The following is a 25,410-nucleotide window of genomic DNA, read 5'->3' as shown; positions in this document are numbered from 1 at the left end:
GAAGGGGCCGGGGGGGGGGGGGGGGGGGGGGTTGGGGAGAGAAATCATTGTATCTGTATTCATGTATTACTAATTATTAATTTCATAGATACAGCTAGATGAGTAAACATGAAAAGAAGGTGAGGAGAAAGATACATTATTGCACAATATAAAAGCAACACCAGTGAGGAGCTGACCTTTAGAACTTTTCCCAGATAATTTTAAATGATCTCACATGAACTGCCCACAAATGAAACTGCCAACTTCACCCCCATTCAGTGCATATCTGAGCCAGGCTTTTACTGAAGTGGTTCTGCTTTCTGATCAGAATCTTTTTTTTCTTGGACCTTTTGCTAATAATATTTGGCACACTGCAGAGCAGCTCTATGAAAAATACAGATATTAACTAACTAATGGGGGGGGGGAATGAACAGTTCAGCTGAACAACATAGATGCTTGAAAATTCTCCATTGAGGTTAGTGAGAAGGTATAATTTCTAAAGTTAGTATTTTCAAGATAGCATTTCTTAAGTTGAACTTTCTTAAATATATTTTGGCAATTTTTAAAACTCAGCATAATACCAAATCAGTTATCTTTCCTATTTTAGGGTAGTACCTTCTGAGAAGGGGTGGAAAAACGTGAAGTTTTGTAAGGGATCTTTCCTGAGCTGGGCATATAGAGCTATAGATAAGTGCTGTACTTGTGAGCAGGCAGAGAATGATGGTTTCCATAAAGATTCCAAAAGCATTGAATCCACTCTAAGAAAACTTCTGAAACTTGGACTTTTCCTGTGAATATATGGTACACGTCTCAAAAGCATAAACCCAAGGAACTAAATCAAAAGCACAAAAACAACAATAAAAAGCCATTCAGCAGGAGGAACACTATTACTAGGATCTGTTTCTAGAAAATGAAAACCAGCTTTGCACTCTTTCTCTGCATGCTGAAGCATGCACTTTGGGTGCCTCTGTCTGAATATACTGCATTCTGGCAACATGGCAAGAAGCCAATAAGATAAAACATCCTGTGAGATCATATTTTGTAAATCAGAACTTTCCCAAAGAGTATTGGTAATACAACAGATCTAGAAATTAGTAAAAAATATCAGCAGTTTCCATTTTCTAAAGTTCAGCTTATCTTTAAACCTATTTACCATCATCTAATGTTATATGAAATTCATAAAATTATAAGTGCAACAGTTAAAACAGCACTGAAGAACTGGACTGCATAATTAACCTGTTTAGGGACCTGGATGACTAATGCATTAGCTCTGAATGTGATATAAAGGGATAGAATTCTGCTGGTGTTATACAAGCATAAATCTGGAACAATCCTTCTGAGGCCCCTGGAAATTCTGAAATCTAATAGGTATATAGCAGAGCTCAAAATCCATCCAAAATTACTGCAATGCCATAATTTCTTCCTAAACTACATGAGAATATATGTATTTACAGGCACAAGAATAGCAAGATTACAGAGAGAAATTAATAGAAAGAAGAAATTCTTTCAAAGAAAAAAAAAAGCCCACAGATATTCCAGCTTGAAGGCTTTGGATTTTTAAATAATAACAACTAATCAATTTTTAATTTTCTTTCAAGTCGACAGGCAGGTTGCATTCTTAAACTATCTCTGGATGCTATACTCAAAGTCTGTAAACAATGAAACATAATTAAATTGGTTTGAAAAATGTCTGGTGAAATACTTATGATTAAATTATTGCATCTGTAGATTGGGACAGCAAATTTCCCAGGGTTGTAAAAGTACCTACATTATAAAATGGATCAAAGTATTTACCATGTAAAATGAGAAACAGGCCAGCACAAAACTGACAGAATTAATTCAAGGTATACACTTTTCATCATAATAAATGCTGCTTCTGTGCACTGAGCCATCAGTAATCTCAGTTCTTTTTCCTGTAAGTACTACATCACTGGTTAGATCACTTTGTCCTTTCAGGGTTATTGTACTTTAATTTGCCTTGTGCTTTACACCTCCTCTGAAAGCTGCAGTTTAACAGATTTTTATGAAGATGCAACTACATTAAAAGAAAAGTCTTGTTATGTGTTCATAGTAAAAACTCTTGAGCCAAAGACCTTTAATCTCCTGTTGGCTATATTCATTAAAATTCACAGTTTCTGTACCGCTTCAGAGCATCGCTATGATATTTCAGTGTCACCATAAATAAATGCTCCTTTGTGGAAAATACTTAGTCAAGCTAATGATTTCTTATCTTTTATTTAATCATTGCTGTCACTGCAGAGCCTGAAATACGTGATAAAGAATAGTAAAAATAACGACAGCAGCGTCTATCCATAGTGCACTGAAACAGCCCTTCAGCTCCTGTGCCAACAACTTGTGAAGTCAAAAAAAATACTTCATACCTCATCTCTGCAAGGGGCTTTGAGAAACCTGGTCTAGTGGAATGTGTCCCTGCATATGGCAGGAGCACTGGAACAAGATGATCTTTAAGGTCCCTTCCAACAGAAGTTGTTCTGTGATTCTTTGATTTATTGAAATGTAGCTTTAACTTGACATACACTACCTTCACAAGCTCACAAACCTCACTTTAAAGATATCAGCAGGCTGTGAGATACCACACCTGAATTACCTGTTGCTTTCATAGTTTAGCAACCATTTCGTAAGACCACTTGTACAAGCTCCTTCTGATTCTTAGGCATGCCAAGAAGATATCCTCTTCTGGATGTGAGAGACTGTCCTGTTTAAAGGCTATGATTTACACCAGTTTTTGCCACTGTACAAGCATTAAATGTGCTTAATTCCATATGTGCTTGCATTCAGCCTGGGGACCCAGAGATAACAGGGCAACATTAATTCACCTGCATGGTTCCTAACTTGGCATATGGAAAGGGCTGTCTGTAAAACAGAGACTACAACCTAGATTTCACCACACCTCTCACTATTAGTCAGACGCCTCTTTCTCTCCCTATTTGTACAAACTGTACACAGCATACTAATTTTCTTCAAAGAAAAATCAAGGACCTCACTTCCCTGTTCATGCAGCAAATTGCCCAGCCAGTCTTGAGCCTCCTCCATATTTTTCTTATTGGCTTTGTAGTCTGCATGTTATTAGGGTCTAAATGTTCACTAAAGATGGAAAACTTTGTCTTGAAACTGGCAGAGCTGTTCCAATTTCTCCACTGGTTATGCAGACAAAAATACCCTGTTGCACAGAAGCTCAGTTGCTCTTTTAGATGAACTTCCACTCTTTTCTTCATCATTTGCTTTAGCTATATGAAGCAGTACTCAATGAGTGAATGAAAGAGATGAAGGAAAGCATTTTGAAATTAATCAAGGCTGAAAGCCGAAAATCACATTAGAGATGATTTTCTGGATATGGATTCTGTTCTGTCCCTCTCCAGACAGGATCCTTTCTTCTTGACAGCAGCCCAGCAGCCATTGACATGGGCTATCTGCTTCAGTGATGTTCCCCCAGTTAACCCCCCCCCCCCCCAGGCCAGCTGCAGAGCAGAGTTAAACTCTGTGACAATCTGAGCATTATTGCAAAGGGCTGAGGATCCTCACAGACTGGGTGAAGCCAGAGTCTCCTCTCCTGCAATGGCAGTGGCTTCTAAATTTGCTCAGAGAAGGAAAGGATCAAAAGAATCAATCTAGGCTACCTCAAGGAAAAAGAGACTAGACTGAGAAGGTGTCAGTCTCTGTCAAATTTTTAGATCAGATTGAATGTCAGCATATTCACAGGACATGGGACACTTCTGCAGACAATATATATTGAAAGTGCTCTCCCTTGCTGAAGCTTGAAAAACGTGAGGGTAGGAACTTAAAAACGCAACATGCAAATGTCAAAGCAAGTAGATCAAACCTAAAATAAGAAAGAAGTGTGAGTTTCTTTGAATCTAGTCAAAGCTGTAAGTTGCTTTACTGTTATCCGAATGAGATCAGATATTGTTGGTATAGCAATATGCAAAAATCAAGTTATTACACATGCACACTATCTCTTACCAGTTAGTGCTTTGCAATACTACAAATCACCATTTTCCCTCTACGATCTTTCTTAAACAGTCAGCAGTCTGAAAGAGGAACAGAAGGAATTTTAAACTAGATGAAGAAATGAAGAGGATTCATGCAAATGTTCATTTCCATGTTAAACAGAAGGGTACAACAGAGATTATATAGCTGAAACTCTCCTTTGTCACAATGACCTTTCTGGAGGAATTCAATTATTTATTTTACAAAAATGAATCCAGCTGTAAATGTCCTGACATATCCAGAAATGAAGCAAACTAGACCTTCTGACTTGAAAAATTTAGAATTGAAAATCTGTCAATCAGTGCTATTATCTAACAATATTAGAACTACTCTCTCATTTTTTTCTCTCTAATGAACTACTGGAGGACTAGGTAAAAGAGCTATGAAGAAGGCACTTGGAAAAGTCACTTATAACCAACAGCAAAACCCAAAGTTAGGTGTAATCCTGTGGACAAGGGCTCCCTCTGTGCGAGGACACTCCCTGTCACAGGACAGGAACAGTGTGCCACAGTGAAAGGTGCCAGCAGTGGCAGGAAACACATAAAACAAATTAGCCCTCTCCCCTTTCCACCAGTAAATCCATCTGGTAACAGCTGTTACCTATCCAGTTTATACAACCTCTTCTCCAAAATCTTTGATGTCCAGAAGTCTGGAAAATCTAATCGTGTCTTGGGAAAGAGGATAAAAAAAAATATTGAGAAAGTAATAAAAACACAAACAATTCTCTTATTGCAATACTTGCTGAGAACGAAAGTTCTTCAGATCTGGTTAGTTAACAAACTCTTTTATAAACCAGTCATGAATGGAGGAAATTTACTATTCATGGCTGCAGAAATAAATTTTTAAAAAAGGACTTGCTTCTTTCAGCAATCTTGAGAACAATGATATATTTTCATTTGCTTTCCTAGGGACAAATACAAAATGAGAGCATTGAGGCTTCCTCTGGAAGCCTGCAGTTTACAGCCAAGGCACAGTTCAGCCCATTAGCCCAAGGACTTGATTCACCATTACATCAGCCATAGTGGAATGACACTTGTGCAATGAAGGTGGTAATGAGCTAAAAAAGTAAATGACGATATCTCTGGTTCTACTATATGGCCAAACTGGCCAGGAACACCCCATTGTGGGAGGTCTGTGGTCAGGCACCAAAAGTGGAGCAGCTTGGCTGCTACCTGCCATGCCAGGACTTCCCAGCTGGAGAGGTGACATCCCGAGGGAGGCACACCAAGCCCAACCCCCGCTGGCAATGACATAACTGCTCTCTTTGGCTGCTGAGAGCATCTCTTTGGGATGTGCTACCCATGACACATGCCCCACAGTAGCTAAACGAGGAATGAGAGTCCTCTTGTGTCCCTTTTGCCCCAGACAAGAAGTTGCAGCGTTGCACAAACCCGCCCTGCTCAGAGCATGCCAGCAGGATGTGGAGCGCTGCTGCTGCTCCCGCTGGCTCCAGTGGGCTGCCCAGAACTGTGCTCGGCCAGGACTCGGTCAGTGGAGCAGGAAACAAATGGCAGCACCTTCTGGGAAACAGGGAGGGGGCCAGTCTCCAGGCACCTGTTGGAACAAGATTATAAGATTTAAGTTGGGAATGCCAGTGTGCTTTTCCTGCACAGATCCTGCCGGTACAGCTGTGGTACCTAGCAGAAATTGCAAAACTTTGCACAGAGCGGAGCATTCTGGCTGCTGTAAAATCAGAATAGTGCTCATACCAGCTCAGATATGCAGAGTGAGAGAATATGAATTTTGAATATGAATTTTAAAGCTCTCCGTGTAGCACAATCTCATTCACCTACAGCTCCTGTGCACTCAAATCTCCCTAAAAGGCACCTTGGTTACACATCAGATAAAATACCCTCAGAGCCTATTCTTTCTCTGTTCGGAGAGTGCTCAGTGCAAACTCTCATTAACTTACTTTTGTTTTAAATAACTGCAAAATATCTCTGTTTTTGAAGGGGAAGAAGGTAGAAGAAAGTGTGGGGGAGGCCAATATATCTTAGATTTTAAGGGAAGGACCCCCTCCAAAGTGCAAAATCTTTCAAAGACTTTCACACAGCTTGTGAAACTTGGTTGTGACTGCTCTCTATAACTTAGAGTATAACCATACTCTGCCTCCTTCACCCTCTGACACATAACAAGAAAACTGGATTCAAAATGAGATTGCACCATGGTGAATTCATTCCTTGAATTGCATCGTAAGTTTCAGCAATACACAGCGTGGGAACACGTCGATTAGCTCTGCTTTGAAGAAATTGGATTTGCAAAGGTCAGCAGTGGCTCGGCCCATTTCTCAGCAGATCTTTGGCTTGCTTTTCATCCCGGGACTAGCAGGGAGGAGGTCAGAGAGGAATGACAAAAAGAGCGAGCTTTTTGAAGAGAGCCCAAGGAATCTGACTGTGCTCCCAGCAGTGTGGAGGTTTCTTTTGCTCAAAGCTAATAAAAGGTAGATTTTAAACCAAATTTATGGGAATAACTTTCTGGTTATACTTTACATATTAAACAATTAATTGTTTTGGTATAAACTAAGAAATGCTTTCCAATGTAACTTTTGGTCTGGCAAGAGCTGCCTGAAGCTAATCTGCAGAAAAGCCTGCTCACCCTCCCCCATCCCTCCCACTTTTTGTGCAAAACAGTTCAGCCAGCCTGGAAAAGAGGTAGAAAAAAGCAAAGCTCAGCCTCCAGTGGAAGTGTGAAATCCAGGGAGTTTGTGCTCTATATTTCTCCTCTGAAACACGTCTCCCAGTTGTTTAGTTTGCTCCTGTGCCAGTGCACTGAGACAGAGGTAGCTTCATTACCCTATTGAGCCAGAAAATTCACAAAATATTTTGGCCACTCTCTGCACCTTATTAACATAAACTGGACTTTCCTCCTGCTGCTGGCAGGGCAGGGTGCTGGGGTGTGTGATCAAGGCGTTTTGGCAGCTGTCACCAACGTCCTCCTTAGGCTGGCAGTGAAGGATTCCTCCTGGATCCTGAACAGGGGTTTGCTGTGGCCGCTTACACCTGAAAGCCACAAAAAAGGGAAGGAGCTGGGGAGAAAGAGAGCAGATTAGAAAGGAATCCAAAAATACCAGCAAGCCTGAGTTCCTTCACCTCTAAATATTAAACATTTCTTGTAGAAACATACAGACTGAAACATACAGAATACAAAACAGATACTGAAATATAGAATACAGAACACACAGACTGAAATATATTTCCTAGAAAACTGGGAATAATGGGCTCATCTGCTTTGTTAGTGTATTATTTTTGGCAGCTCATTTTCTCTGGCTTTAAAGCTTTGTGAAGGCTTGCAATGTGGGGAAAGCATAGGCAAAATAGCTCCAGCTGCTATTGCAGCTCTCCTCAAACTGTAAAAATTTGTTTTTCCCTAGTCTTCCAACAAGCTACATGGCAGCATTCTGACATAAAAATATGATTTAGAAAGTATCCAAATCATAGAAGGCCAAATCTTGATGCTGTGTTGGTTCTTGTTAAGGAGCCGTTACTAATCCAGGTGAATTCTTCTTGTCATTAACTGAGCAATACTGGCCTTTGCCCTTACTTCAGAAAATTCCTTTCTGAGTCTGTCCAAGGAATGCCCAGAGGTCTGGCTGCTGCAGAAGGTGCCAGCAGGAGTACAGTAGAAATACTGCTGGAGAAGGGGCATTTACAGCATGTGCAATAGACATGTAGGACAGAGTTTTGTAGGGAGATGAAGATGAAAAGGGAGTGGTTATTGTCAAACCGACAGAAAAGTGATGCTTCTGTGACCTAAGAGGAAGTAATAAATACCAGGTTTAGGCTTTTAGTGAAGAAATGGCTTGTTCACCTGCTGCTGCATAGCTGCATCAAAATTCCACCAAAACCTGATCACCACCACTAGAGAGTGAGTCTATGAGAGCTGGTTAACAGCTCTGCCAAGGACATTGTGCCAGCTCCTCTCACAAGTGTTGTCACCACAGAGCCCGCCAGACCCTGGAATTTCTCATTATCTCACATACCAGCAACTCTTTAAAAGTGCTTTCACTTTCCAGTTAGAGAGATAGAAGCAAGCAGGGGATCTGAGGAAGGTTCTGCAGCTAAGAGGATCTCTCTTCAGAAATAGCACTTTGTGCTAAATATGAGATCCCATCTAGAAGTGTTGTTAAAGCATCCTTTCTAAGAATATAATTTTTAATTTGACAGATTTCCACAACATTTGACCTAAAGAAGATTGTGATTTATGGACACATACCTCATTTGAAAATTTTTATCTGAGTAGTGCAGATAAATATATACCTAACCTGGAGATCTTAGGCATTAGGACATGTATTTGGATTACCTATGCACAGCTGTTCATGGTCAGCCATCAAATCTCAGATCCAGTTTCTTTTCTCTATCTAGCATCCTCTTGTCTCTGTTTTCATTTTAACACTCTTTTATGTGGGATGTTTTTATCAACACTTACTTCAGCATCCTTCAGTGGAAAAAGGCATCCTTGTCACACCTTTCACATATGTATAAGCTTCGTAACTGAAAACACAAGTATTAGGTTTAACTTTCTTTTTTTCAGAAACTAACCAAAGGAAGTCAGGAGGTTAAGCAGCTACAGTTGAGGGTACCTTGCTGAGCTGCAATAAAAAAAAAAAAATATTGGCCTGAATTCATATTTTTTTATTAAAAGAGAATGAGCATAAATTACAGCTGCTGACCATGTAGTCATTCTTTTTATGAGGTGTTTCCCTATACCCCTATATGATTTCCACATATAAATTCCCTGTAGGACTGAAAACTCCTCACATGAAACTTGTGCTTTTCTTAATAAATTGTCCACAGAATCAGTATTTCATCTCGGATGTAAAAAGTTCATTAGGGAAAAAAAACCATCCCCGTGTCCTGGAGGAAAGCAATACCAGACACTATTCAAGCTAAAAAAAGATCTGCCTGCAGATTGTGTATCATTTTTCCTCTGCTTTTCTACTTAATTATTTTCCATAATTTAATAAAATCCAATATAGCATAGCATACTATAACTGTGCCTGCAGTAACAACCACTTAGTCCAGAGCAGAAAAAATCAAATGCGTTCCGTTGAGGATTTCAGCATTTCGAGTTTTGTTTCCTTTAAAACTTTCTTGAAGAAGGGCACTTAATTCTGAAACAGTGTGAGCACAGAAACCCTGAGGTCCTCCCTTCTGAAAGAACTTGTTTTATGGAGTGCCCTCAAACCATGCAGCATGGAAGCCTGGAAACTGCTCCAGGTTTGCCTACCGAGGTCTTCAACCAGAATCAGATGTTCCATATGGGGTGCTCAGTTGTAAATCTGAGAAAGCACTAAAAATGCGGAATAGTAGAAAAATGTCCCCAGAGCACCCATGAAAATGCACATCGATGGTTACCTTTGTTGCTCCATGCAGAAAAGAGGCGGTGCTGAACCGAACCGGATGGCCATGTATTCAGGGTCATCTGCTGCTGCTCTTACTCTGGAAGCACAGCTGTCTCCTCATGAAACCAGCGACTTCAGCAGACCCCGGGTGAAGAACTCTCTCCTAAGAGATTCCCCTTTCCTGAGAAAAACGCTTGCTTTGACAAACTGCTGGATGTGTGTCAGAACCTGACAGAAGGGGGACGTTTTTTGCTGAGCCAGTGTGGCACACTGTGGTCCCCAAAAGCACAGTTGCTTTCATTCCCATGATTTACTTTCATCCGTCTTTTTCAAAACCTTCCCTAATTAAGCTTAATTGCCATGCGGTCACACATTAGTGCAACATTCTGTCCACTTATGGACCACCCATAAAATCCTTCATAGCATTAATCCCGGAAAGTGGTAGATTGCTTGTTTTGTTTTGTTTCCTAATGTGCATAAGTGCCTATAATGCACAGCAATGGCTTTTTGGAACTGATACTTGACTCTGATTATCATGAAAAGATTCTTAGTTTATGTCAAAAAAATCAGAGAGGTCAGAAGGGTTGTTGTGTTTTGGGAAAAACAGGCATTTATGATGATTTGGAATCTAAGAACTCTGGTGCAGAACTCAGGCATGGAAATTCCCACCTCTTTTTTATACTTAACTCCTTCTTAGGACAGCTATGGGTTAGACCATAACAATTTGGATACCTTTAGCCTTTGTGAGCTAGTCAGGTTCTCTGACCCACTTAAGTCTTCAGTGAGCCTTCATCCCAAAAAGCAGCGATCCCATGACCTCATGCAACCCATGCAAACTATCTTTTTTAAAGATGGGCAAGAGCCTAGTCTGGAGGATACTTCTAAATACTTTGTAGGAGATGAAACCTAACAGAATATTTAGAAATAGTAAAGCAAAATAACGCAGAATCACAGGAATCAGCTGAAATATTCTTGCAAGCAGCTGATTATTCTTTAGAATTGCAGTTTATCTGAATGCAACAATTCCCATAACGTAGTAGTCAAGAAGACCCTTGACTTTCTAGGATGCTGAAGCAAAAGCAGCAAGTACCAGGTACCTCAGGAGGGTATTGGGTGGGCTGAAAATTCACACGAGTAGAAGGACAACAAACCTAAAAGACAAGAAGGAAGCAGAGAATAAAATCAAAACTTCTGTAGCAAAGAGAGAACACCATAACTTATAGCAGAGATATAACATGAGGGAAGTTCAGCCTCACTTACTTTGGTGAGTGACTCAGGGAGCTGGAGATCACACCATATGACTAAACTTCATTTATCATTTGCATGGTTTCTGGGTACTGGGGAAAGATGCCAATATTTTTGCCACTGCTAGAAATATTTTTCTTCATCTAGAAATGATAAAGAGAAAGGGAAGAGCAAAATTTAGGTCCAAGTAAACATTTCTAAATTATTGGTAAATGATTAAGTTACATCTAGTCCTTTCCAAAGCTTTCAGGCTCTGTAGGATGTATCTATTGGAAAGGGGAAAATAAAAGGAGAAATACCAAGAGCTCTCTAACTAGCAAGGACTTGTTGCCTATGTAACTTATTAGCTAAATTTGTCCAACATATACACTGTTAGAGATGAACATTCTACGAGAAAAGTAGGGCTCTCACATCATGCCTGTGAGACAAAAGTAAAATAGAGAACAGGACATACATAAATTATTGTCTGTGAGTCCAGAGGCAAGTTTTGATGATGATTTAATATTTTAATGTCAGGAAAAATCATTCCTTTCTGTCACACCCTTATGAATTTCAAAACTGAGCAAAAATCCCCCCCCACTTATAGCTTAATTGATTACTATAAAAATGAAAATATAGAATTTTTATTGTTTAATAAAAGTTAGCAAATTTCAAGTGACGCAAAATTTCTTCCAAGTTTCTTTCTTAAAAGCTAGACCCTCACTGTTATCTAAATTGATACTATATTTGTCCCTTATTTACTGCCCAGCCCCAGAATTCTTTCTGAGTGGCAACAGCACAAGGCAAACACTCATGGGCAAACTGAAGTGACAAGCAAGCAAGCAAAACAGAGGAAAGAAAATGAAAAGTGTGTACTTGCTCTGACAATTCTGCTGCAGGGTATTGAGGGTATCATAGTTGCATTGAGTTAGTCTTACAATTAATCAGTCATTACAGGAAAATCTGACAATTATTAAAGAGAACCACCCAGCTCAGAAATGCTGGGATAAATTAACATGTTGCAATCCTACTGACACCACCAGCATCACTCTCAAGGAGAAATTGGTGTTGTTCTTTTGTTCTGTTGAGTAGGAGTAATTTGTTAAATTTCAGATTCTCTTCCAAACATTAACATGTCTAGATGACATAAATGTAGCAATCCTGGAGACTATCAAACAAGGGGGGCAGACTGGTTTGATATGGGGCTTCTGCATTTCAGAAACTTCCAAAACTCAGTCTGGGTGCACCAAGGGATGCACTTATACCAAGGAGTATAAGCAGCAGGGTTAGGATATGTGCGTTGTGGAATATGCCAGTCTGGAATGTCTTTGTGGCTATTTACTCAGAGAAAACATGGTGCCACCTCAGTGATTGTTTCTATGCATCTTTATACTTGCTTTCCAAAATAAGCAAAATATCTAATCTCTAAAAGTACTGACTACTAAAAGTACACAGTTCCTTAGGGAGGTTTCAACATAATTGTGTCATATGAATGTTTGCCTGTCATCTGTTTGCTCTTTCCCCCCAGTTTTGACTCCATTTTACAGAAGGGCAGAGGTCTCAGTGAGTCAAGTTCTGACACGTCCCGTGCAAATTGGGGACAGCTGATGGCTGCACACACAGCAGTGCTAGCCTGGCCACGGACACAGTGCTCCCTGCCAGGTGCTGCAAGCACGAAGGATAGGCAGGACTGGTGGTGGACGAGAGCTGGGAAGCAGATGATGAGGCAGGAGAGACAGAAATCCATAGGAAATTAGTGCTCTTTAGCTTGGCTGCCTGTGGGCCAACTTGTTACTGATTTATACAATGTTTTCCCTCTCAGTTCTTGAGTTGTTCTGAAAATTATTGTTCTCACCAGTGATGCTTTCCAGGAACAGGCTGAAGTGGTTGCTTCAAAATTCCCGACAGTATCATTTATTTGCTGAACAAGGGGGCACAGCAAACAAGCTTTTTCTTGTTTTGCTTTAACCTTGCTGATGCCTTTTCAGTGAACTATGAGCCAAATTCCTCATTTCACTGCTTTAACAAGTGTGTAGATACTGACATCTCCAGTCCCACTTTCCCAGGTCAAGGTCATGTTTCATTAGAGACCAACTGAGACTGCAGAACTCTATTTTCTCATAAATGCTGGTCTCACTGATCTTAGTGGGAGAGCATGTGTGGGCTGGGGGCTTGGTACCCACCTGTGTATGTACGTATTTATATTTAATTCAGAGATGAAGCTACCCTGACAGTGATAATTCTGTCCAATAGAATGCAATAATAAATACAGAGCCTGTTCCTATAGACCTAGTTTGACTGTAGCTAATCAAATGAAGCCAGTACTCCTGAGAGAAACAGAAATCCAGAGACACCAACAAATCATGATTAAAAGTGAATGAAGCCTCATTAGGGAATGGTTGCAGATTTCCTACTTTGTTTTGCCTAATAAATATTTAATTTCTCCTACAGGCAGAAATAAGAATAATTTGAGGCTTAAAGAAAACATTTGTTCTAATGAAAGCATTTTGCTTGCTAATAGTATTACCCCCCTGTGAATAACAAAAGAACTGTGAACTCCATCGATTTAAAGAAACCCCAGAATTATTCAGAAAATCAAATATATATTTAGGGCCCTGGGCAACAAGCATCAGATACACCCTAGGATAGTACCACACATTCATGATTATATACAGCGATACCATTTCATGGCTCGTCTGGAAATGAATTAAATTTGTATTGTTCACATCCAGTCCCTGTGATCTAAATACAGGCAAACATGAGAAATCTAGTTCAGACAAAAAGCAGCACCTTTTCAGCTGGAAGGAAATAATAAATTCTCTCATCACTCAGCCAGTGAGTGTGTGGAATAATTTGGATATCCCTGGTGCAGACAGCAGACAGGAGAAGGCTTCTCACTGCCCACCCTTGCACCCTCCCTGGCAGTGGTGGAAGCCCAGAGCCCACCTCTGCACTCTGCCACTGGTGGCATCTAAGGGAAAAATTACTGACATGATTTGATTAACTGTCAATGCTTCTCACAACATCTTCAGATTTATGCTGTGGCTGTGATGAAAATCTTTGATTTAGAGTAATGGTGCCTCACATTCAGTAACCAACATCCTGCATCGCCTTTCCAAAACTAAAGTTTTGGAAAGATGACTTCAAAACTAAAGTTTGAGTTAGCTGCAAGAGCAGAGAGAGGATTTCTGCCATTGCTTGCACTCAAGCAGCCAGGAAGAGTTACACACAATGAAGGAAAACCCTAGCTGATGCAGTTTCATCAACAACAGGAAATCTATTTGCTTCCTCTGTGTTTCCTAAAAACCTGAGACCAATAAATAATTCCTATCTTCTAACAATAAGCAAAAAAGTTGATATTCTGCTGTAGTTTGGGAAAATATAAACTTTGATGACCTACTTCTGATCCTGGTTCAGAATTGCCGTAATGGTTTGCCTGCTGTCCTCATTGTAATGGTTTGTACCACTGCCCAGGAAAAATCTACTGCAGCAGTGTACTTATTCATAATGAAAATTCCACATGAGTAACACTCAGGAATATTAGAACCAGCCTATAAGCATATGCCCTTAGATTACAAATTTTAAAAACAAAAATAATAAAAAAATACCCCAGTAACTCTGTCTTTACCTTAATAAGCAGAGGAGTGTCACCAGTCTAGAAGTGTATAAATATCTCTGTATAAATATTAATCTGAAAAATGTTATCTGCCTCGGGAATGTAAAAAAAAAATATTCGAACAACAGTTCTTCGGCCTTTAGGTAGACTTCAACAGTTAAAAATAGCCCAGAATCCAGAAAAACACACAACAAAAACAAGAGTTATTCTTTGTGCTGATGCCATTGCCCAATTTCCCAGCACTAATCCTGCGCTGTGCTCCCCGCTGTGCTGTAAGGATGGCAAAGGGCAGACGGAGCCCCAGAGCAGAGCAGCTCTGAGGCTCACTGGAGCACGGCTGGGGAGGGAGCCGAGCCGTGCCAGGCGCTGTCCGGCCGGACCTGGCGCTGCTTCCCCGGCCAGCTCCTGGGACAGAGCTCAGCTGGGCTTCCTGCTGGTGGGCACAGCCACGGGCACAGCTGGACCCTGCCCGACCTGCAGGGCAAACCACAGCAGTAGCTGTGTGTGTGATTTCACTAGGGGAAACCCACGCTTACAGAAACAGCAGGCTGTGTTTCGGGAAGGGACAGACCCTCTGGACCTACAGAGCACTGTGGGAACAGTTCTGTCGCTTTTATTCCCACTGAACACGCCTGTTCCCCCAAGCAGACCCAAACACTTACATGAACTCTGTATAAATAAGGTTATAAAGCCACTAATGTTCTTTAACTACGAAGAGATAATACCAACCATGAAACCTGAGCGGCTTTTTCTTGTCTCCTGCACATATGAAAGATGGCATTAAAAGAGATTAGTTTAAACCACTTGCAATTTCCTTTATGCAATAAAAGATTTTCTTTGCTTGGAATTTTCCTATTTATGGTGTGTATTTGGACTCAGTATAGCATAATACTTTCCTCAGTATCCCTGCTTTTAATGATGCTCGCAGCATTTGAGCCATTCATCAAATTTGACAACTGAAACAGCTAGGAGTTAATGGGAGCATGAGCAGTTTGACAAACACAGTCTATTTGACAAGGCTGAGGTCAGGACTAAAAGAACTGCTCTTGGTTAAATAAATAGAAAAGCAACAAAGTAAAGCAAAATCTCTGCAGCCATTTATCAACTTTAAAAGCCTTTTGTTATAAGAAACACTAAGTGAAGCTGCACACAGAGATGGGAATTAAAAGGGGTTGGAAGAATTCAGCTGGCTTCTTTTTTAGGTGAAATTAAAAAGCTCAGTTAAAACTGAGGGATTACGTCCATAAAATTGACATACAGCTACATAATACCTAAACCTACACTTTAGAGCTCTCTGCTTCTGGACTGAGTTACTCTTTTAAAGAACCCAGGCTTTTCCTAGGTAACACATTGATTCAGGCAGCACTGAAAGTAGAACGGTATCACAAGAGATGACTTTGCTGACATCTGCAAAGCTGGAGAGCTCTGTGTAGGCATGTTCAAGAGCACAGCTGAGACTCCATCCATCCATTGCTGCTTCCATAACAAATTTACCTGAGAGCAACCTGTGCAAGGCACCTTCAGAGAGTCTGCAAACTAAGTAACAGAGCTTTGCATTTAGACACAATGTCGCCTGTAGGAAATTCCTGGATGTCAAATGACTCCTGGAAGCTAATAATTAGGTGCAGCCACTCACTTCCTGGCTTTTCTTGGTTCATGGACTTTTTTATTTTCTCTTCTTTTACTTGGCTAGATTGGTTTGGAGTCATCTGGTTTTTCCTCTGTCCAAGACCCTGGAGGTTCTAGGAAAGACAGAAACGCTGAATCTATTCTTGTATTTCCCGAGTAAAGAGGCTTTCAGAGCATTGCGACACATTTAGAAAATAAAGGATAACTTCTCTAACTATTTTTTTTTTTTAATGAAGTGCACATTGGTAAGCAAAATCAAATCCTTACTGTTCTGGGTTTGGTCTTCCATTCTATATACCAAAGATGGTCTCCAGGCATTATAGGGTTCACTTCAATGAGAACAAGACTGACTTTCCTGTGATTCAGCTTTCCTGCTCTTTAAATTTGGGAGCGATATTATTCTCATGACCAGATAAAACAATACAAACACAAACACTGAGAAATTCTTGGATATTATAGCTGTGCAGAATATTTTCTGTTCATTTGCCTACCATCAATTTATGTAATCATTTCCATCATTTTCCAGAAATCAACAGTACCATTAGGGAATTTCCATCAGAAGTAAGAAATCCAGCCAAATTCAGTATACTTTTGCAGTCCTAAAAGTTTCAGGAAAGGTATTTATGGCTTTGGGGTAAGACCTGTTACCAGATGAAAAAATTCCTTTTCTTCAGAGGCTTCTCCACCCTTTCTATTGCTTTCATGCTTTTGTGACTATTGGCACTTTAGAGATAATAAAGAAAAAAGGCATGTATTGAGGCACAATGACAGCAGAATGACTATGAATAGCTATAAAATTTACAGATTAATTTTGTGCATCTTGTTTCTCTAATAACTCTTCATTTTTTCTTTCATAAAGCAATTTGTACATCTAAATAATATACTTAACAACTCCTATTGCTGCTGGAAAATAATGAAAGACTTATTTTCTTGGAAGTGATTGATTATAGTCTGGATAAATGAAATAATTTTCCCTCTTCTCTTCTCATTATGCTTTGAGCAAAACACCCATTACAGGAGTACTGTGCAGCCATTTGGAGCTAGGAAATGTATTCCATTTAGCCTGTCAAACACAGTTTAATTCCTGTTTTAACTCTGCCTCTTTTCCAAACCTCCTTTTCAATACTCCACTAATATACCCTAATTTTGACAGAGCATTCTAGACTCTGAGCAGCTCTGACTCTTGAGCTCTTTTCCATCTGGAATGGGTTTTTGATTTGCTTAATACCAGAGCTTTCTGGTTTGTTTGGTTTAGTTGTTTTGCAATATACAACCTACAGTCATCTTATAAAATAATTTATAGCACTCATTTGGCTTCCTTTTTGGAACTTTCTATTTGGGAAATAAAATCAAAAATAATAAAAGCAAGGACAACCTTAGTTTTCATTTTAATATAAATGTTTTTACCCAAAGTACTGGAGTGGATGTCTGAAGATTGCACTCTCCTTTCCAATGTCAACAACACAAATGTCTTTTTTAATGGACGCAATCATTACTTTGTGTCATGGCTGTGTTGTGTTTTGGGGTTCTTTTTCTGTGTTGAGAACCATAAAAATATGAGAAAAATTTTCAGTGTGATAAAAATTAAGTGATAGGATTGTATCTAATCTTCAGTAAAGTGGGATACTGGAACAGAGCACAAGAAGAGTAACCCTAATTTTAAGATGAAACTTCATGGATTCGTGTCAAATACATAGAAATTGCATTATTAACATATATTTTACTCATGGAATAACATAATAGTGAGGTCTGCATTCAAAGATTCAAGAGATTTTTTACAGTCTCCTATCTCTTGTAAATGTTTTATGGATGGAATTATTTCTCATTGCTAAACAAAGAAAATACCATTTCACAAAGGTGGGTTTGTTATCTACTTGAATATTGGTGAGCTTTTTTTTTTTTGCTTTTTTGATCTGTCATCAGCATTGTGCTAAACTGCTTAAGGAAATCAACCCCATTCATGTTTTTGCCCTCTTTTCTTAACCAAATAGGGTTGGTACTGGGAGATTTTCGCTGCAATAATGAAAGTCTTCTCTTTAGACTAGTCCTGGGAAGTGGAGGCTAAATGGATCAAGAATCTACTTTCACTTGATAATATTACTGTAAGCAAATAATAATAATAAAAAAAATAATATTAGCAAAGCCATCATTAGAGATGGTGGTGGTTCTCCTTAGCTGATGTACAAGAAAGACCCCTGAATAAAAAGCAGCCTGCATGAGGCACAAAGAGTAAGAGAGACAGAAGGACAGAGCAGTTCAGACCCTTAATTTGTCCCCAAATCAAGAACTAAGAAAATACACGGGATATAAAATATGAAGTGCATCTTTCTGGTTCTCAGGAAGCGCTATTCCAAGTTTTGTTGCATTTTACTTTAAGAATAGTAATTCAGTACACATCAAACACACTCTTTGCTACCTCTATAATTTAGTGCATTAGTAGAAAATACTACTTTTGTGCCAGATCAGGTTATGCTGAGTAATAAATCTTTTTTTTTAAGCTATGTGTCTGTAAGTGCACTGTTTCAGTGAGAGAAACTATAAAGTAAATTTTCTGGACTGTTACTGATCTCCTAACAACTACTCAAACTGCTACATTAGAAGTTTTTACTGTCCATGCTGCACAGGCCACAGAGCTGTGTTCCAGTCAGGCATCTCTCGTGTCAATCTTGCTACTATTTATTATCACTAAAGTCCCACCAATATGCCAACAGTGGCAGCCCTTTCCCACATTTAAGAAGCCTTCTGAGTTTCAATTTTACTAAAACTTCTAAGTCACACAGAGCAGGTAACAACAGACACACCACTAGGTAAAAATTTTTCAACTTGGGGTGTGGAAGCCAAGTGATGATATAAAAAGATACAGTTTAATAGAGGAAAAGAAAGGGTAAATCCTTTCTTTCTTTTCTTTTGCCTTTTTGTTTTCTTTGGGGTTTTTTTTGGATATAATTTCCTGCAGGACAGGCCATAGAGTAGGATTTCACTCAATAGGAACAAAATAATATCCACTGCTTGTTACTGCCCCTCATTGTCTCTGGGCAGCATGGATGGACTGAGTCTTCAAATGGGATGTGAATATGTCACACATAAATGAGAGGGACTGCACATACATGATTTCTCTGAAATTGTCACAGAAATGAAATTCTTCTGGGTAGGTAAGGATATATGATTACAGATACCTTGAAAGCTGCAAGCAAATGGATGGAAAGTTTTCCTGATCAAACTGTCTTTCAGCCCAGTTTACCTGGTTTCTATGACAAGTCATACTATGATCCCTTATTTTTCATCAAAACATGACTGGGTGGGGGTATCATTATTTGACTCATCTAGGTATTGACAATATTTCGGTATTGTCCACAGAAAATGAAATTATTATTAGAGATTTAAATGATGGGATGACATTTAAAGTGCAGTGACTGATCTTTCTATGACAGCATCCAGAGAGAGCTTTTTATCAGAATTGCTACATAGTCATAAGAAATTATTTTCTTTAACCTCAAAATATTTTGTAGCTAGAAATTTTCAGCCAGGCTTCTGTAATTTCATAACTTAATTATGGTTGCCTTCTTAGACTAAGAAACATTTATTAAATGAGTTAGACACTGATCTAGATTCATTGAATGTAAAATTTTACATAGAAATTAGTGATTTGAGATGGTAATCACTTCCCCCTCCTTAATCTATTCTGAGTCAATTAATGTGGTCATTAGAGACTACTTGCCCTTTGAGCCAGCTCTGAGAAAGACCAGAGCAAAACCAGGCTGCAGTAAAAGACATTCTGCAAGGATGCTGGCACTTGGGTCATGTGTTAGAGCTCTGAAACCTTTCTTAATGTACTGCAGATGTTACTAGGCTTTGAGCCTTTTTAGCTATGTTTTCATTTACTGTTTAGGTGGTCACTGTGTTACAGTGTTGCCAAGAGAGCTTTTGAACCTGTTTAATGTAAGAATTAATTATATTAATTCATTCAGAAGTAACTGAAAAGACTTGAATAGTCAAAATATCAACTGAAGGCATTCTATACTGAATTCAGTAGCTAAACCAACAGACAGGACACAGTTTATCCACCTTAGCAAACAGTTTTTGTGTGTCAAAATTGCCACTGCTGCTTAGCCCACTGAGGTGTTTGGCTGGAAGAGAACTGTTACAAGTGGAGTCTCCAGAGTCAGTCACAAAACAGATGTTCCAGAGAGACTGAAAAATAGTATCTTTGAGTAAAGACCCATAAAAGCATCCTTTTCCTTGTACCCACACCTTTCCAATCGGAGAAAACTGTCCTTACTGCATTTCTACTGATACTCGTATTTTTTAAATTCAGTTCTCAGCCTTCATAGGTATTTTCTTTAGGAGAAAGAGGGAAATAAATACTTTTGTGCATGAAAGGTGAAAAACACAGGGACAAAGATTTTACCAAACACTGCTTCTTCTTGGAGTGTTAAATGGAAGTGTGGCTGCATTTTGCCTGTAGCTGCAAATACAGCTAAGAAATCTTACATTGTGTTCAATGGGACCTTTTCCTTTTTTTAAACACCAGGGCACTGCTGTTCAAACTAATGTCACTGTTCTTTTGTGCTGCCAAGCAGTCCCCAGAGGATTTGGCTACTATTGCCTAAACCAGGCTCATTTGAGAGGAATTGATTCAAACACTGATAACGTGAAAAAACCTGAAGGAAGCTGAAGGAACATTAGAAAACATCTAGAGGAAAAAAAAAGAAGAAAGCTGCTGAAAATTTATTGTCCCTAGTTCTGTTAATAAAACAGGCTACTGGGCTCATTCTTCTGGTTATTTTTCTTACAAGGGAGAGAAATGGATGGAAGGAGAAAATGACTCTAATCCAGGGGAATATTCTAGCGAACACCTCCAAAACATCTGACTATTAATATTAATAGGGATATCCTTCAGTGAATGACACAGATGTAAGACTCAGGGCCCACTACACCACAAACTCTGCTTTTAACCTCATCCAATTAAAACAGTAACATTTTACCTACAACACAACTCTGTTTTTGGTTTTTTTTGTAAAGGACTGTACAAGCTGCAAAGAAAGGAGGAAAGCAAGTACTGATATTGTAAATAGAAGTACAGTACACTTCAAACCAACAAATGCAAAATTAATCTTCTATATTTGTCTGTTCAATAAGAAATTCAGAAATATCTGTATTTATCAAGAAATTAGCTACAATCCAAATGTGCATATGTGTATTCATATGAGAGACACTACGTATCATGCACACAGGCTATAAAAATATTCTATATTTAATTTGAAATCAAGCCCTGAATCTTGTGCCACCTATGAAAGTTAGATCAGTGTTAACTCAATGGTCAGAACTGCATTGGGAGAGCAAATACCAGTTTTTCTTATAACATTTATCTGCCTTGGTCATGTAAGATCACCCCAGTACTAGAGCTGAAAGAAATACTAGTACAAGAATGTTTTATGCCAAATCTCAAACCACTAGTACAAAAGAGTGTAATTTATCAGATCCAAAGGAAAACACTATCTGACAGTGCTACAAAAGTACTACTATTCATTACATATCTAAAGGCTACTGATCAATAGAGACCACTATGCTCTTTTATTCAATAGGTTCAAGCTTAACTGATTTTCATGGCTTCTTGAGTGCTTTTATGACTAACAAGGCATGATCCACATAGTGCTTTGTCACCGGTTTGCAAATAATCTAATAAAGTGACAGTAATAAATCACAAGTATCATTAATAAACCACCACCAAACAAAGCAGATAATTCTCCAACTACTTAGAGGAATAAACAGGCTAAACACACAGTACTACTTAAGAGCTGTGAGTTCAATTCATAGTAAACATATACATCTGAGCTGTTAGAGATTTCCTATATTGTAGTTGGCAAATACTGCTTCTATGTTTCTTCAGGACAGGTTCATACAGAAAAAAAAAAAAAAAGAAGAAAAAAGAAAAAGAGAAGAGATGAGAGAAAATGAAAATCACATCGAGTAAACCAGTGCTTGCAACACAAGAATATAATCAGCTTCGTGATGCTTGTATGCTGTTAAAATAACATTTTATGCCTGTTTACTTTATAATTTTGTACCTCATAAATACCTACAGTAGCTAAAACTGTCAGTGGTGCCACTTCAAAGGGCAGTGGCCCTCGGAACAAGGTCTTTGAGGTTTGGCTTCGCCACAGTGTGGTTAAAGTTATGACAATGTTTCTTTAAATCTAAAATCTAGCTGGCATAAATCCATGAAAAGCACACATACCTTCAAATGTGAAATTCAGGATTCATTTACTTACCCTTCAGGTGTGGATTTAATGAAAGCTGGGCATTTAACATGGTAACAAGCTTCCACAGACTACACAGAAAAATCCAGCTCCAAGATACATACAGCAGCAGCAAAGCAGTTATTTTGAATCCATCATCTCTACCAAAAAATCATACAAATAGCAAGTATTTATTTGAGGTGGAATCCTAGAAACACAAACTTGCAGCTGTCACACAAGTTATGGCTGGGGTGAACTCTTGATAGCATTTTTCTCTATAGTGAATAGAAAGTCAAATTACTCAGCTTTGGACCATTTTGAATAAACAATTAGAAAAAATTGTTTCTTTTGATTTTGGTTCCCAAATTTAGCAGAAAAGTGGTACAATTACAAGGGGAATTCAGCTTCCCTGGAGTTTTTGCCTTGACCAAAATTTTTTGTAAATATCACCAGAAAGCTTTTACCTACATTATTTTCAATTCAGTATTTTAAGGCTTTCCTTCTTCTGATAATAGGATCATCTGAATTCTTGAACATCAACCTGAATCAAATTCCAATTAAAATCTTTAGGTGCTTTTCAACCACTTCTCTGGTGATCCTTGAGCAAATAAATGTTTGTGTCAGTGGCTTGAGGTAAAATACATGATTAGAGCCAACACTAAAACCATCTTTCCTCTCAGCCTCAGAAACAAACTTTGATTCAATACTAATAGCCACGGAAAAAAAATAAATTAGGTGGTGGCTAATAGCAGAGTGAATAAGGGTTTTCTCTCTGAAGATCAGAGGACTAGACCTTGGTTTATTACAGCAAAGGGGACAGGTATTACAGATGGTTATTTACAGGCCAAACTCCCAGACTCCAAGGTAAACCATTCCCTTTTCATCTATTTTGGAAAAATACACATCCTAAATAAATACTTAGTTCTTCTCTTTTAAGGTGGTAAGGAAAACTGGTGAGGCAGAACCGAGGAGGAGCTGAGAGTGGCAAGGAAACCATTGAGCTGGAGGCAGGAGAAAGGGAGGGAGATGAGCTCCCAGCAAAGCCTTTTGGTACCTTGGAAAGCCCAGCTCCTCTCTGTAGCAGCCTGAAACAGCAAATTATGTTCCCAGCAGCTACCACATCCTATTGCCCACGTCTGGGAGTTTTAAATGGGTGTCTGTGGAGTTCTCTTTAGAATACCAACACGCTGAGACAGGAAAATGCTGTGGTATATGGAGCCAGAGCAGCAGTTCCCACAGCCATGAACTGGACCTCAGTATCTCTGCATGCATTTAAGGAGAGCAAAACACTTTTGCCAAATTTATTGCTTCTTGATATTTTGAAATTTACCAGAAGAAATTATTGGTCAAGACTCTTGAGAGAAAATTATGATATGAAAAGAAAAAAGAAAACTCTTAAAAAAAAAAGGCAAATAAAGGAGGCCCTAAAGAACTTAGTGCTGACAAAACAAACCTGAAACTCCAAGTCAGTGCGACCATCACATCTCTTATTCAGCATGTGACCTTGTTATTTTTTATTCAGAGGTCACTGCTAACTTTAAATGTGACTTTAGCTTTCGGGCAGAGATGGCCCTGAGGGCCAAATCCACAGCTGAATGACAGACATGTATGAGGAAATGGATATTTATAAAACTACTAAAATGTCTAAAAACATTTAGGGTAGAGTTAGGTTGCCTGCTGACATTTGACCTGCATGTACTTCCTATACAATAATTTGTTTAAAAACAGTGTCCTTCATTAGTTTAGTTATTCACTTAAGCCATGGAATTATTGTGGTTTTTTTAATGCTTATTCCTATATCGGCAAATGAGTTAAGAGCCCCCAAAACCTTGGGTCTTTCCTTCTCAGGATGAACCCCTTCACAAATGCTTTTGATTGCAATTATAGTCTTCTCTCCTTTGTCCTACTTTCTTACAATTGCCCCTTTCCCTTTAACAGAAATTTAAAAGAGATGTTGTCTTTGCACTCCCCGCTCCAGCACAACCCTTCCCAACATCTACCAGCCAGGCCTAAAGTATAAAAATAAACTAACTTGTTCCTCCTGTGACAATATGAGGACGAGATCTAAAGTGAGCACTCCCATCTGATTTCCCTGCCTGTTTCAGCAGGCAGCTTGGATGTTTCCCCCAGGATTGTTGCTCACAGCATCCCTCGGTGCCGTGCGGCCGGGCCCAGGGGATGAGCTGCAGCAGCGCGGCCTTCATCCCCTGCCCCAGCGTCCAGCGAGCTGCCACGCTGGCTCCAAGGGTGACACACACCCCTGAAGCTGTGCTGCTTCACCCCGGGGGAACGGCAGGAGGGTGGGAATGCCGTGGCTCCTTGGAGAGCCAGCAGCACGGCTGGGCCCTGACCCTCCTGCCGTACCCGCGACATCGCCGCGCTCGGTGGCGGCTCTGGCTCCAATTAAGGCGGCGTGGAGGGGGATCTGAGAGGAGGTTAGGGGAGGGTCTGCTGGACCCACACTCCTGTGGCTATGCTGGAAATTAATTCCCACATATGTGCTGCAGATGGGCCACAGTCGCTTTTCCAGGCTGCAGCCTGCAAATAAACTTAGTAGCAGCTGGGGAGGGGAACCAGCAGAGCCTCATGTGCTTTAATGGGTTCTGTGTTTCTGCATATGGGAGCATTCCCTCCCCTCTCTAACCCATACAAAGCCTTCTGTAAAGTCCCATAAACAAAGCTGTGGATATAATTTTGAATGAGAAACTTGCCACTAGGGAAAATGGTGGTCAGGAAAACACAACATACCTTTTTCTCCAAGAGGGTGTTTTGGTGTGTTTTCGTAGATTAAAACCAGATTTAGCCGGTTTGAGCAAGCAGGCAAACTTCTGACCTTTTTTCACATAATAAACCATCCCTCTCCGCCCAGCTCTGGTATCTAACCTGTCCTGAAATAGCTAAGTGGAGCATGGAGCCTGTGAGGGAAGGCAGCCTCATTTCTAGGTGCAGATGTTTGTCACCACAGCAAGGACACGTCCATCTCCCAGCCCTCGTGTCCTGCTCCATCCAGTAAAGCAGACCAATGTGTGATTAGCTTTAAGTTTCAGGAACTGGTCCTCAACAAGACCTGAAATCAAACATTTATGGGAATGCTTCTCTGGATCAGCGTTCAGTACTTGCTGGTTTTTGAGATGCCAGAATGCACCAGAAAGGGCTGTGGCTCGGAGTCAGGGAACTTTTAAATCAAAGCATGATTTTTGCAGCTCCACATGGAATTCAAAGTTAGGGAAGTCTGCACGATTCTTATGTTATGTTTAGCCAAACAAAATGAAGTTGAAGAAAACTTCATCTTTCCAAACCTGCACCTGAATGCAATCTGGATGCCTTTTTTTCTAGTTAAATAAATGCAAGGAGATAAATACGACTCCTTTTCA

At 39.6% G+C, this 25,410-nt stretch overlaps 2 long non-coding RNA genes across 2 annotated transcripts; both read right to left on the bottom strand.

The window, feature by feature from the left end:
- Nucleotides 1–36: 36 nt before the first annotated feature.
- LOC148224236 (uncharacterized) lies at nucleotides 37–6,100 on the bottom strand. The gene is made up of 2 exons (XR_015802209.1): nucleotides 5,900–6,100; nucleotides 37–5,541 (listed from the first exon to the last, which is right to left on the bottom strand). It is a non-coding gene; the product is annotated as an uncharacterized LOC148224236 (long non-coding RNA).
- A 3,241-nt stretch (nucleotides 6,101–9,341) lies between these two features.
- On the bottom strand, nucleotides 9,342–22,197 carry LOC106857204 (uncharacterized). Its single transcript, XR_015802208.1, has 4 exons — nucleotides 22,070–22,197; nucleotides 10,589–10,716; nucleotides 10,426–10,479; nucleotides 9,342–9,509 (listed from the first exon to the last, which is right to left on the bottom strand). It is a non-coding gene; the product is annotated as an uncharacterized LOC106857204 (long non-coding RNA).
- Nucleotides 22,198–25,410: the final 3,213 nt, after the last annotated feature.

This window comes from Sturnus vulgaris, chromosome 3, assembly GCF_052056855.1.
Source record: "Sturnus vulgaris isolate bStuVul1 chromosome 3, bStuVul1.hap1, whole genome shotgun sequence".
NCBI classification, from domain to species: Eukaryota; Metazoa; Chordata; class Aves; order Passeriformes; family Sturnidae; genus Sturnus; species Sturnus vulgaris.
Note: the sequence above shows the minus strand (reverse complement) of the source record. Positions and strands in the feature narration are given on the sequence as shown.